The sequence below is a fragment of the Aethalodelphis obliquidens genome, unplaced genomic scaffold (genome assembly GCF_003676395.1).
Source record: "Aethalodelphis obliquidens isolate GAN/ISIS:26980383/991018 unplaced genomic scaffold, ASM367639v1 scaffold113, whole genome shotgun sequence".
NCBI lineage: Eukaryota > Metazoa > Chordata > Mammalia > Artiodactyla > Delphinidae > Aethalodelphis > Aethalodelphis obliquidens.
Genome location: NW_020838057.1, coordinates 1,017,193 through 1,029,085, shown reverse-complemented (window position 1 = coordinate 1,029,085; position 11,893 = coordinate 1,017,193).

Genomic DNA, 11,893 nt, shown 5'->3' with positions numbered 1-11,893 from the left:
GCCCCTATATTAGGGTTTTAAAAGTTTACCAAAAAGCTGCTCAGAGAGGGAACAGTCGGGAATGTGCGTGATGAGAATAGTGAGGCACAGATAAGTAGAGTCCTTGCCCAGGGTCAGAGATCTGGTAATAGGCAGCTCTGAAGACTGAAACACAGAGGTTAGTAAATTAATCCGAAGTCACCTGGTTCCAGGGCTGGGTGGGGATACGGGGGAGTCCTGTGCACATGGAACCCAGCCATGGTTCCTTCCTCTTCCCACATATTCTGGAGGTTAAAAAAGAACTTAGGGAATTTACACAAGGAAAGAGAGCATGTCCCAGGCCCTCACTAGTCCTGACATCAGCGGTATAGTGTCTGAAATTTGGTGTCTTGAGGCACTTCCCGTGCTGATTTCCTGTCTCTTGCCTGTGGGGACCCTGGCAGTACCCCAATGCAGGCCAATCAGTAACATAGTGGTGTTCCTATTTCTGGCAACCAGTGTAAACATATGGTGTGGGAGTTATCTCAGGAAAATATAGCAGCATGAGCAAATGCTCAGTGTGACTGAGTTGGGAACAGGGTACAGTAGGTCTCCATTCTTTCTGTTAAGAACAAAGAGCAGGGAATCAAGAATCAGGCCTGTAATGTGGCTGCCTGAGAATCTTGGCATCTATTACGGAGATAATGGGAGATTTGTATAAGAGAAAGGAGTTGGTCTTATTTAGGTTTAAAAGGCTCCACCTGGCTACACGGTGGAGAAGAGATTATGGGGTTAAGGCAGGTGGCAGGGAATTCAGGAGGAGGTTACTGCTATAATCCAGATGAGTGTTGATGGACCAGAGTTATGACCATGGAGGTGGGAGAAAAGGTTAGATTCCAGGTCCATTTTTAATGAAAGAGCTGAGTAGACTTTGGATGGTGTAGGTGAGGGAGAAAAACGAGGAGCCAGAGATGACCCTAGAGTCTTTCATCCTATCAGCTGAAAGGATGGAAGCTCCAACAAACTGGGATGGAAAAGTTGGTGGTAGGTTAATTTTCCTTGGGAACATCAGAAGTTTTGTTTTGGTCTTGTTAAGACTCTGAAAAGTTTCAGAGAACAGTTAGTGGAGTGGGCAGTTGGACACACAGGTCTGGAAATCTGGAGAAGGCTTTCAGGAGGGAGACTTCCAAAAGTGGTGGCTATTATGTAGACCAGGGTGGGGCTGTGGATGTTGTTTAGGAAGGGAATGCAGGTTTTAATGACAACGCTATTGGAGAGTCAGAAGGACTAGGTTGCATACTAAGGAGTAGTTTTCTTCCTTGACACTATTGGGGTTGCTGGACCTCACAAAAAGAGATTAGGGAGAGGGGTGATAGCGGAAATGGTGTGGGTTGATCTAGCAAGTAGCCAAGGCTTCCATGGGATGAATGGACTGGAGATAGCTGCTCCTATGTCCAGGAGGCATAGGAGTAATTGAGACAAGATGACACTGAGGCAGGGCTCCTGCTAATTCAGTACTGTATGAATTCACCAGGATTTGGTGGTGAGCTTTGATGGGTTGTAGGATGTTTCATTCTTGCTAGTGAATAAGGTCTGGGGCGAATATGGGCTTGGGAGAGTCACTGTGCCGGGCATGTGGGACTGGGCTTTTAATGAAGTTTGGGTGGACAGCAGAAGGTTGTGGTGGCTGAATGGACAGCAAGTGCAGCATGGAAGTGGAAGAGGGTCATGGATATCTGAAATTCACATGTGGCTCTGGGTGGTTAATATTGAAACAAAGATCACAGGCAACATCAATCATCAAAGCAGCATTGAGAATTTACCTGGCTGTGGGATGCATCAGAGGATTGGGGTTGTACTAAATCATGTTAGTAATTTTCAAGCACTCTTCTGGATGCCGTTTGCCAAGTACATGGGTGAGTCCAGGGAGATGTCTGTGGTGTGGGGCAGGAAGGTGGCAAAGCTGGGGAAGTGCAACTGTGGGGTCTGAAGATGTGAGAGATGTGTCTACACAATGATGTGCACAAGGGGAGAATTGTGAGCTGATGGTCCACAGACCCTGGAGTTGGGGCCTTAAGGGTGAAACATGAGCCCAAATTTGTGTCTTGGAGGCACAATCTGGAAGGCCCCAAGGGAATTGCTTGGCAGGCCCAGAGCTGAGATGGCATTTATGTGCTGCTGTGGCCCCCCGCCCCTCCATCTTTTGTTGCTGAGCACAGTAATCAATGGAACCCTGAGGAGAGCATGGGCATCAGTGGCACCAGGGCCTGGTATCTCCTTTGAGGTGGGGAGCTTTGAAAGAGGATGATTGTGGAGACGTGTGAGGAGTTGGATTGTGGGTTCTCAGAGAATATTCGTAGTTTCATTTGTACTAATCATGACAGGGTGGTGTGACCTTTCAGGACATTGCCATGTACTTCTCCTGGGAGGAATGGGGCCTCCTTGATGAGGCTCAGAGATGCCTGTACCTCGAAGTGATGCTGGAGAACTCTGCACCTGTATCCTCGCTGAAGAGTAAGTCCCTTACTCTTTTTTTTTTTCCTCCTTACTCTTCCCAGTGACCTGGACTAGGCTCTTTCTTTCCTCCCTTCATTTTCTTCAGAGGATGTTGTCTTCTTCTCACATATGGACCATGGGAACTGCTTCCTTGCCTAGCTTTCTGAGTAGTTGCTGTCATAGCCAGGGCTGGGTTGTTTACACTGCTTTCTCCTTTCTTTTGTAGCTTAATATCTGCTGTACTGATCTCTAATAGGTAATGATTTGAGGCATATAATCTTGTAGTGAGCCTAATGAAGTCTACCTTATTAGTGAAGAGCATTTTTCATATAACTGTGGCCTGTTTGTATGTATTCTCTTCACGTCCGTTGCCCATTTTTTAACTCTATTTTTTTGTTATTAAGTCTTTTGAATACCTTGTATATTTTGAATGGTAACATCTTATCAGATAATGGCTTGCAAATATTTCCTCCCATTCTGTAGATTGCCTCTTTTTGTTGTTGATTGTTGCGTTGCTATGCAGAAGTATCTTCATTTGGTGTAGTCCTAGTTGTTTATTTTTGCTTTCATTGCCTGTGCTTTGGTGATATCCAGAAAAATCATCACTAGGACTAATTTCACAGAACTTTTTCCTTAGGTTGTCTTTAAGGGATTTTACGTTTTTAGGTCTTACATTTAAGTCTTTAATCTATTTCAAGTTAGTTTTTATAAGTGGTATAAGACAGGGGTCCAGTTTCATTTTTTTTTTACCTGTGGATATCCAGTTTTCCTGACACCATTCAGAATTTACTCTCCCTGCCACCACCACATTTTATGTTTTTGATGTCACAGTTCACATGTTCTTATATTGTGTATCCATTAACAAATTATTGTGGCTGTAATTATTCTAATCCTTTTTTTTAATCCTTTTGTTTTTAACTTTTATACTTGAGTGATTTAAACACCACCAACACAGTATTATAGTAATCTGAATTTTACTACATACTCAGTTTTACCAGTGAGTTTTATATTTTCCTATGTTTTCATGTTTCTATTTATTATCCTTTCATTTCTGCCTGAAGAACTCCCTTTCGCTTTTTTTTTTTTTTCAAGTTTCAGATATTTATTAATCACTGTAAACCCCAACACAAAACAACAATGTGATTTCATGCATTTAGAGGGGAAATATTTCCTGGTTAAGTGGAAAATTGTGCAGATGGCTTCTGGAAGACCTTCATTCTAAGAAGCATTATAGTGAAACATTTCATTTAGAAATCTGGAACTTCTTTCTTCAGTTTGCTGTAATCGACATTCACTGATTGGAACTTGTATTGATCATTGGGACCCAGTTTGTTCCAGGGTTCTGGGTTATTCTTTCTTTTTTTCCTCATTGGCCACGCTGGGCGGCTTGTGGGATCTTAGGTCCTAGACCAGGGATTGAACCCCAGCCACAGAAGTGAAAATGCCAAGTCCTAACCACTGGACTGCCAGAGAACTCCCTGGGTTATTCTTTCTGTCCCAGCTAACATCTGGATTGAACAATTCCAGGTGCAAGACATACAATGCTGCTCCAGTACCTCCCACTGTAATAAATACAAAGAGGGGGATCAAGCTAGGATGCTTCTTGGCCTGACCAGTGATCTGGTGGAGAATGGTTGCAACAGAGGCCTTGAGTTCAGATGGAGAGAAAGAAAAATGTGCAAGGCCCAGGACTAAGTAGTCTCTTTTCCCTTTGGCATTTCTTAGAAGTCAGGCTGAGTGTCAATGAACTCCCTCAGCTTTTGTTTGTCTAAAGTCTTTCTTTAATTGTGCAGGACAGCTTTGCTAGGTAAAATATTCTTGTTTGACAGTTTTTTTCTTCAGTGTTTTGAATACAGTATCTACAGGATATTTGTTCCAGGAGCCCGTGTGGATACCAAAATCTGTAGATGCTCAAGTCCCTTATATAAAATGACATAGTACAGTGAACAGAGTGAACCCTCTCTATCTGCAGGTTTAGAATTCACAGATTCAGAGAACCAACTGTATATCATCCCATTCTCTCCTAGGCTGCAAGATTTCTGCTGAAAAATCTACTGATAGCCTTATGAGGGTTCCCTGTGTGAAGGAGTTTCTTTTCTCTTCGTGCTTTCAAAATTCTGTTTGGGTTTTTTTGCTTGTTTACTGACAGTTTTGTTTATAATGTGTCTTGGTAATATCCTCTTTGGAATGAATCTGTACATGGACCTATGAGCATCATGAATTGGGTGTTCACATCTCTTCCCAGACTTGGGAAGTCAGACATTATTTCTTCAAACTTTCTGACACTTTTTCTTTCTATCTCTCCTTCTCCTGGGACTCCAGTAATGCAAATATTGTTTTGCTTGATGGTATTCCATAGTTTACCTATGCTGACTTCACTTTCTTCCCCCCTCTGGCTGGATGATAAATGACCTGTGTTTGAGTTCACATGTTCTTTCCACTGCTTGACCAAGTGTTTTGTTGATACTCTGTTGCATTTTTCTTTTCATTTGTTGTATTCTTCAACTTCAGAATTTCTGTTTGATTCTTTTTTATGATTCCTGTCTCTCTGAACTTCTTGTTTTTTTCCTGTATCATTTTCCTTATCATGTTGAGTTATCTATCTGTGTTCTCTTGTAGCTCACTGAGCTTCCTTTTTTTTAAAGTTATTTTATTTATTTTTGGCTGCATTGGGTCTTCGTTTCTGCACATGGGCTTTCTGTAGTTGCAGCAAGTGGGGGCTACTCTTCATTGCAGTGCGCGGGCTTCTCATTGCAGTGGCTTTTGTTGCGGAGCACGAGCTCTAGGCGTGTAGGCTGCAGTAGTTGTGGCTCATGGGCTCTAGAGCACAGGCACAGTAGTTGTGGTGCACGGGCTTTGTTGCTTCATGGAGTGTAGCATCTTCTTGGGCCGGGGCTTGAACCTGTGTCCCATGCATTGGCAGGTGGATTCTAAACCACTGCACCACCAGGGAAGCCCCCTCACTGAGCTTCCTTAAAACATTTATTTTGAATCCTTTGGTGGTTCATAGATCTCCATTTCTTTGAGGTTGGCTACTGGAAAATTATTATGTCCCTTTGATGGTATCATGTTTCCTTGTTTTTCATGTTTCTTTTATCCTTGTGTTGATGTGTGTATGTGTGGTGAATCAGTCATTTCTTTCAACATTTTGGGGTAAATTTTGGTTAGAGAAATAGCTTCACCTTCATGTGAATGCAAGGGTGCTGGCTGGGTGGGGTATTGTGGTGTTGACTCCAGTGAAGACCCTGGGAATATAGTCTCTGTGCAGATCTGTCAGCTGAGATCAGAGTGGTGAAGACTGTAGGGGTCCTCAGTGACCATGGCAGCAGTAGTATGCAGTGGTGGCAATGGCTTTTGGAGTCTTTGGTGACAAAGACTGCTGGGAATCCACTGATCTCCTTTTCTCCCATTGAGGATGTTATGGCTAAGGGGATTTCCTTTGGAATCCATGCTGATGAACTCTACAGGATCCTCTAATGTGAAAACTGGGAAGTCTGCTGCTATCGGAGGGGTTCTTTGTTGTCAGTGACAAAGCCTGCAAGGGTCCTCCACAGAGCAGGCCACTAGGGACCATGATGGCACAAGCCCAGTGGCTGACACAAGTAGCTCTCACTTACATACTTTGATCCTAACCATCCAGCCATCTCTGCTAAGCCAGTTTTCCCAGCGATCCTTTCTGTGCAGTTATTCTCCTTCTTTTGCTCCACTGTGTTGTTGTTTGTCTTAATTGGACACTTATGCTGTACCCCACATCCACCCCAGGGCTATTTTTATTCATTGATAGCTGTCTAATTGTTTTTGGAAGGGGAATGAATGCTAGTATCTCTTATTCTGTCATCTCACTGGCATCACTCACATAGATCTCTTTTCTCTGGTCGTTTTTTGTGCTGAGTTGCTCTGGGACAGTGCTGGCCATTCTTTTTTTTTTTTTTTTTTTTTTTTGTTGTTCGCGGGCCTCTCACTTTTGTGGCCTCTCCCGTTGCAGAGAACAGGCTCCGGACGCGCAGGCTCAGCGGCCATGGCTCACGGGCCTAGCCGCTCTGCGGCATGTGGGATCTTCCCGGACCGGGGCACAAACCCGTGTCCCCTGCATCGGCAGGCGGACTCTCAACCACTGCACCACCAGGGAAGCCCCCTGGCCATTCTTTCGTGCTGTTTTTCTCTTAGGACTTGCATCATGTGTCCCAGGTACTTGCTCAGCTAGGAGTTGGGGGGAGAATCCTTTGTGCACCACAGGATAGACATGACTCCAGTCATGGAAGAGTGGGCTCAGAGGGAACCTGGCCTTGGTGAATGGCAGTTGGTGAGGGTGTGACACCAGGGCTGTGTGTAAGACCATACCAGAGATCTGTCCCATTCAACCAGTGTTTTGTTTCCATTGCCTGTGTCCACATCCCATTGCCATTTGTTCTTCCACATTGTTGATACTTTGCCAACTTGTCAGTTCTAGTAGTTATCATTTCCGCTCTGGCTTCTTTCCAGCAGTAATCTCCATCTCTCTAAACCCCACATCTCAACCATTTCTTTGACAGGTCTCCCTGTAGTGTTCTCCAACATGAGGCCATACATGCTGTGCTTGGAGGTGTGCATATATCCTTATATTGACTTTCAACAGTATCTACTCTGTTACAGTTGATTTTCATGGGATGGATACATTCACATTCTTCTACACAGCCTCATGTCAACCAACAGGAATGGTTCTGTAGGAAGCCAATGACAGAGGAGTAAGTTGTAAACCCTACCTCTGTTCCTTCTGTTATACACTGTCTTTGTGTCCTTCCCTTGGTGGGGTTTCCACCATTCAGTGACTTTAGGAGCCCAGCAATGCACAGCAGTCATTTCTTCAGAGTTCAACCCGCTTGTCTTCAAAAGTATCCCTGGACCCATGCCTAGATGTGACGGATGCACATTTGTGATGGGCTTGCCCCATTCCTATAATGTCAACATATACTTCACCAGTATTTCTTTGGGTTCAGGTTGCTGCTGTGGAGCACAGGATGCAGAGGTACCCTTTTAACAAAGCATTTCTGTAGGAATCTCACAGGCCAGAACTCCCAGTCCAGCTCCATTTTCCCAGAAGACCCACCCCTGTCAGATGTGTGGTCCAGTCTTTTTTTTTTATTTTAAAAAATATTTATTTATTTACTTATTTATTTATTTTTGGCTGCGTTGTTGTGCACGGTCTGTGCACGCTCTTTCTGTAACTGAGGTGCTGTGCACGGTCTTTCTCTAGCTGAGGTGCATGGGCTTCTCACCGTGGTGGCCTCTCCCATTGTGGAGCACAGGTTCTAGGCGTATGGGCTTCAGTAGTTGTGGCTCGTGGGCTCTAGAGTGCAGGCTCAGTAGTTGTGGCACACAGGCCCAGTTGCTCTGTGACATGTGGGATCCTCCCGGACCAGGGCATGAGCCCATGTCCCCTGCATTAGCAGGTGGATTCTTAACAACTGCGCCACCAGGGAAGCCCTGTGGTCCAGTCTTGAGAGTCATTTTCCAGTTGGCTGAGCAGCAGGGAACACAACACTGCTAGAAACTCGAGGTGTGGGGCATGTGAAAAATGTTTTTATTTCAGGGCAAGCAAACAACACCAGAAGCATCACATGGGAGAAAAACCCTTCTTAGGTAGTGTAGACAAGGTTTCACTTGTGAAGAGTTGCAATTTCCAGGAGTCATGGAAGGCTTTTACCTGCAGGGAGCTTGGGAAGGACTTCCTAGTCTTGTCAGGACACCTCCAGCAACAGGCCACTCACTCCCGGGAGAAGCCAAAAAAAATCTCTGAGTGTGGGGTGACTTGTCGAAGAAGAAAAATTCATTATACTCGGGGAGAATGCAAGAAAGCCTTCAACCCCCAAAACACACTTGATCAGGACCAGGGTGTCCACACTGGAAGACAGTGTTTTGTGTGCCAGGACTGTGGGAAAGCATTCAGGTTCAAATGCTTGTATGTTGTGCATCAGAAAGTCCACACTATAGAAGGGCTTTACATGTGTGGTGAATGTGGCAAATCTTTTAAGTGGAGCTCAACCCTCAGTCAACATGAAAGAGTTCATACTGGGGCAAGGCAGTACAAGTACAGCAAATGTGGAAAATCCTTTAGCTGCAAATCTTTGCTCGTTTATCCCAAAAAAGGTCACATTGGAGAAAAATGATACATGTGCAGTGAATGTGCACAGTCTTTTAGCTATAGCTCTATCCTTACTCAGCAACAGAGTATTCACCCTAGAAAATGGCCTTATGCATGCACTGAATGTGGGAAGTCTTTTACTGATAGGTCTGTCCTCTGTTATCATCAGAGAGTTCACACTGGAGAAACGCCTTATGAGTATAATGAATGCAGGAAGTCTTTTACCTATAGCAAAAACCGCCGTTATCATCAGAGTTCACGAAGGAGATAGGCCTTATGAGTGCAGTGCACATTGGAAATCTTGTACTGCTAGGTCTGGCCTCCATGATCATCAGACAGTTCACACTGGAGACCGGCCTTATGAGTGCAATGAATGTGGGAAATCTATCACCTTCAGCTCCAGACTTCACTGTCATCAGAAAGTTCACACTGGTGAAACACCTTGTAATAGTAATGAATGTGGGAAATCCTTTAGCAAAAAATCTACTTTCTTTCAACATCAAAGAGTTCACACTGTGTAAAGGCCTTAGCTTTTTAGGAAATGTGCGATTGTCCTGTTGATTATAATGGCACTAAAGGAGCCATATATCTGAACTCAGTGTTGTACAAATGTTCACAGTTAGGAGATCCCCTGTAAGTTTGAGTTATATGAAAGCATGTGTGGCTTGTTATACTCTCTTATCTGCTCAGGGCTCTTGCCAAATTTAAGTCACTGCCAATTTCTATGGCCAAAGACGTTTTACCTTTACAACCTGGCAGGTCCCCACAGTTTGCATCAGTCACCATCCCAGTGTGCTCAGGGAAGCTGACCACTGGTCTCCCATGTAAAGGTTTGTGGATTCCTGCAGTCTCTCACTGATATTCTCCTTAAGGCCGTTACTGCAGAGGCGGGAACACAAAGGTAGTGAAAATGGAGATCTGTAGTCCTGGGATGTAGCTTTGTGGCCCAGTCTGTATTCCTGTTGACATGGTTGGAAACATCCTTCATTGCTCACCAATGTTGGCTTCCACTGAGGCAAGACTGATTCTCAGAGGGCATGAGGAGAGACATGGTGGTCACTATAGCATTCCCAAATTTATTTTCTTAAAAGGGATGCACAGATTTGTGAAATGTAAAGCCATTTTTTATAGCTTTATTTAAAGGTATAATTTACATTGAATTAAACTTTATACATTTTCTTATATACATAATTTAAAGTATAATATTTGATAAGTTTTGCTGTAGGTATGAACCTGTGAAACTACCATCATAGTTATAATGGCCATATCCATTGCTATATATTTACCTCATGTCCTTTTATAATCTCGCCCTGCCCTTCCCTCTCTCCAAATAATCATCAATTTACTTTCACTTAAAATTGATACCTTTGCATTTTGTAGAATTTATATGGTGGGAATCATTAAATATTTACCCCTTTTCCAGGTTTACTTTATGTTGTATAACTACTTTGAGATTCATCAATGACATTATGTGAATACTTAACATTTTTCTTTTGCTGAGTAATCTTATATTTGGATAAATCCCTATTTGTTTATTCATTCATCTATTTATGGACATTTGGGTTATTTCCAGATTTTTGACAATTTAAAAATAAACGTGATACAAACATTTGTGTACATTTCTTAAAATGAATATATTTTATCTTTTTTCAATAACTTTGAGTGCAGTGTCTGAGTCATAGGGTAGGTGAATATTTAACTTTTGAAGAAACTAACAAATTTTGATCTAAAATGACTATCTTTTTGCATTCCTACCAGCAGTGTATGAGGGTTCCATTTCCTCACATCCTAGTGAATCCTGATTTGTTTATTTATTTTAATTTTAGCCCTCCTTTTAAATTTTATTTTTATTTATTTATTTATTTATTATTATTATTTTTTTTGCGGTACGCAGGCCTCTCACTGTTCTGGTCTCTCCCGTTGTGGAGCACAGGCTCCGGATGCGCAGGCTCAGCAGCCATGATTCACGGGCCCAGCCGCTCCGCGGCATGTGGGATCCTCCCGGACCAGGACATGAACCCACGTCCCCTGTATCGGCAGGCAGACTCTCAACCACTGCGCCACCAGGGAAGCCCAGCCCTCCTTTTTAAAAAATATTTATTTATTTATTTGGTTGTGCCAGGTCTTAGTTGTGCCAGGTAGGCGCCTTAGTTGTGACATGTGAACTCTTAGTTGTGGCATGCATGTGGGATCTAGTTCCCTGACTAGGGATCGAACCCGGGCCCCCTGCATTGGGAATGCAGAGTCTTATCCACTCTGCCACCAGGGAAGTCCCCAATTTTAGCCCTTTTAATAAGTTTGTCATGCTATCTCAGTGTTGGTTTAATTGGATTTCCTTAAGGATTCATGATGAGCATTTTTTCGGATGTGTATATGCTATCTGTATGTCTTTGGTAAAGTGTGTGCTCATATCATTTAGGCTGTTTTCCTTTATGAGTTAGGGCTATTCCCTTTTCACAAATAGGACAGTGAAATAACAAAGATATATTGGAATTTTACCCATTTTACTCCTTGAATAACATAAGTGATTCTTTTGCTTTATGGAATAATTGTTTTCAATTCCGGAAAAATATTTCTTAATTTTTGCAAATTTGGGGACTTTCCTGGTGGTCCAGTGGTTAAGAATCTGCCTTCCAATGCAGGGGACATGGGTTCGATCCCTGGTTGGGGAACTAAGATCCCACATGCACTGGGGCAATTAAGCCTGCGTGCTCTAGAGCTTGCGCACCACAACTAGAGAGAAGCCCACGCACTGCAATGAAAGATCCTGCATGCCGTAACTAAAATCCCACATGCCACAACTAAGACCCGACGCAGCCAAATAAATTAATTTTTGCAAATTTGTATGCTATACACAATGTAATGTTCATATTTATCATACACAATTAATTTGCATTATAGATTTATCTGCATTATTAACACACTTCATCACTTTCCTAAGTTAGACATTTAATAATATAATAAAGCCCTGCTTTGTAGTTTTCACCCATTTTCCTGGTCTATCTTGGGGATTGGTGGGTTGGAGCAGGACTTTAAGGTGGACCAGGTGTGGGACTTCCCTGGTGGCACAGTGGTTAAGAATCCGCCTGCCAATGCAGGGGACATAGGTTCAAGCCCTGGTCCGGGAAGATCTCATATGCCCCAGAGCAACTAAGCCCGCATGCCACAACTACTGAGCCTGCACTCTAGAGCCCGTGCTCTGCAACAAGAGAAGCCACTACAATGAGAAGCCTGCACCCACAACGAAGAGTAGCCCCTGCCTGCTGCAACTAGAGAAAGCCTGTGCGCAGCAACAAAGACTCAATGCAGACAAAAAAA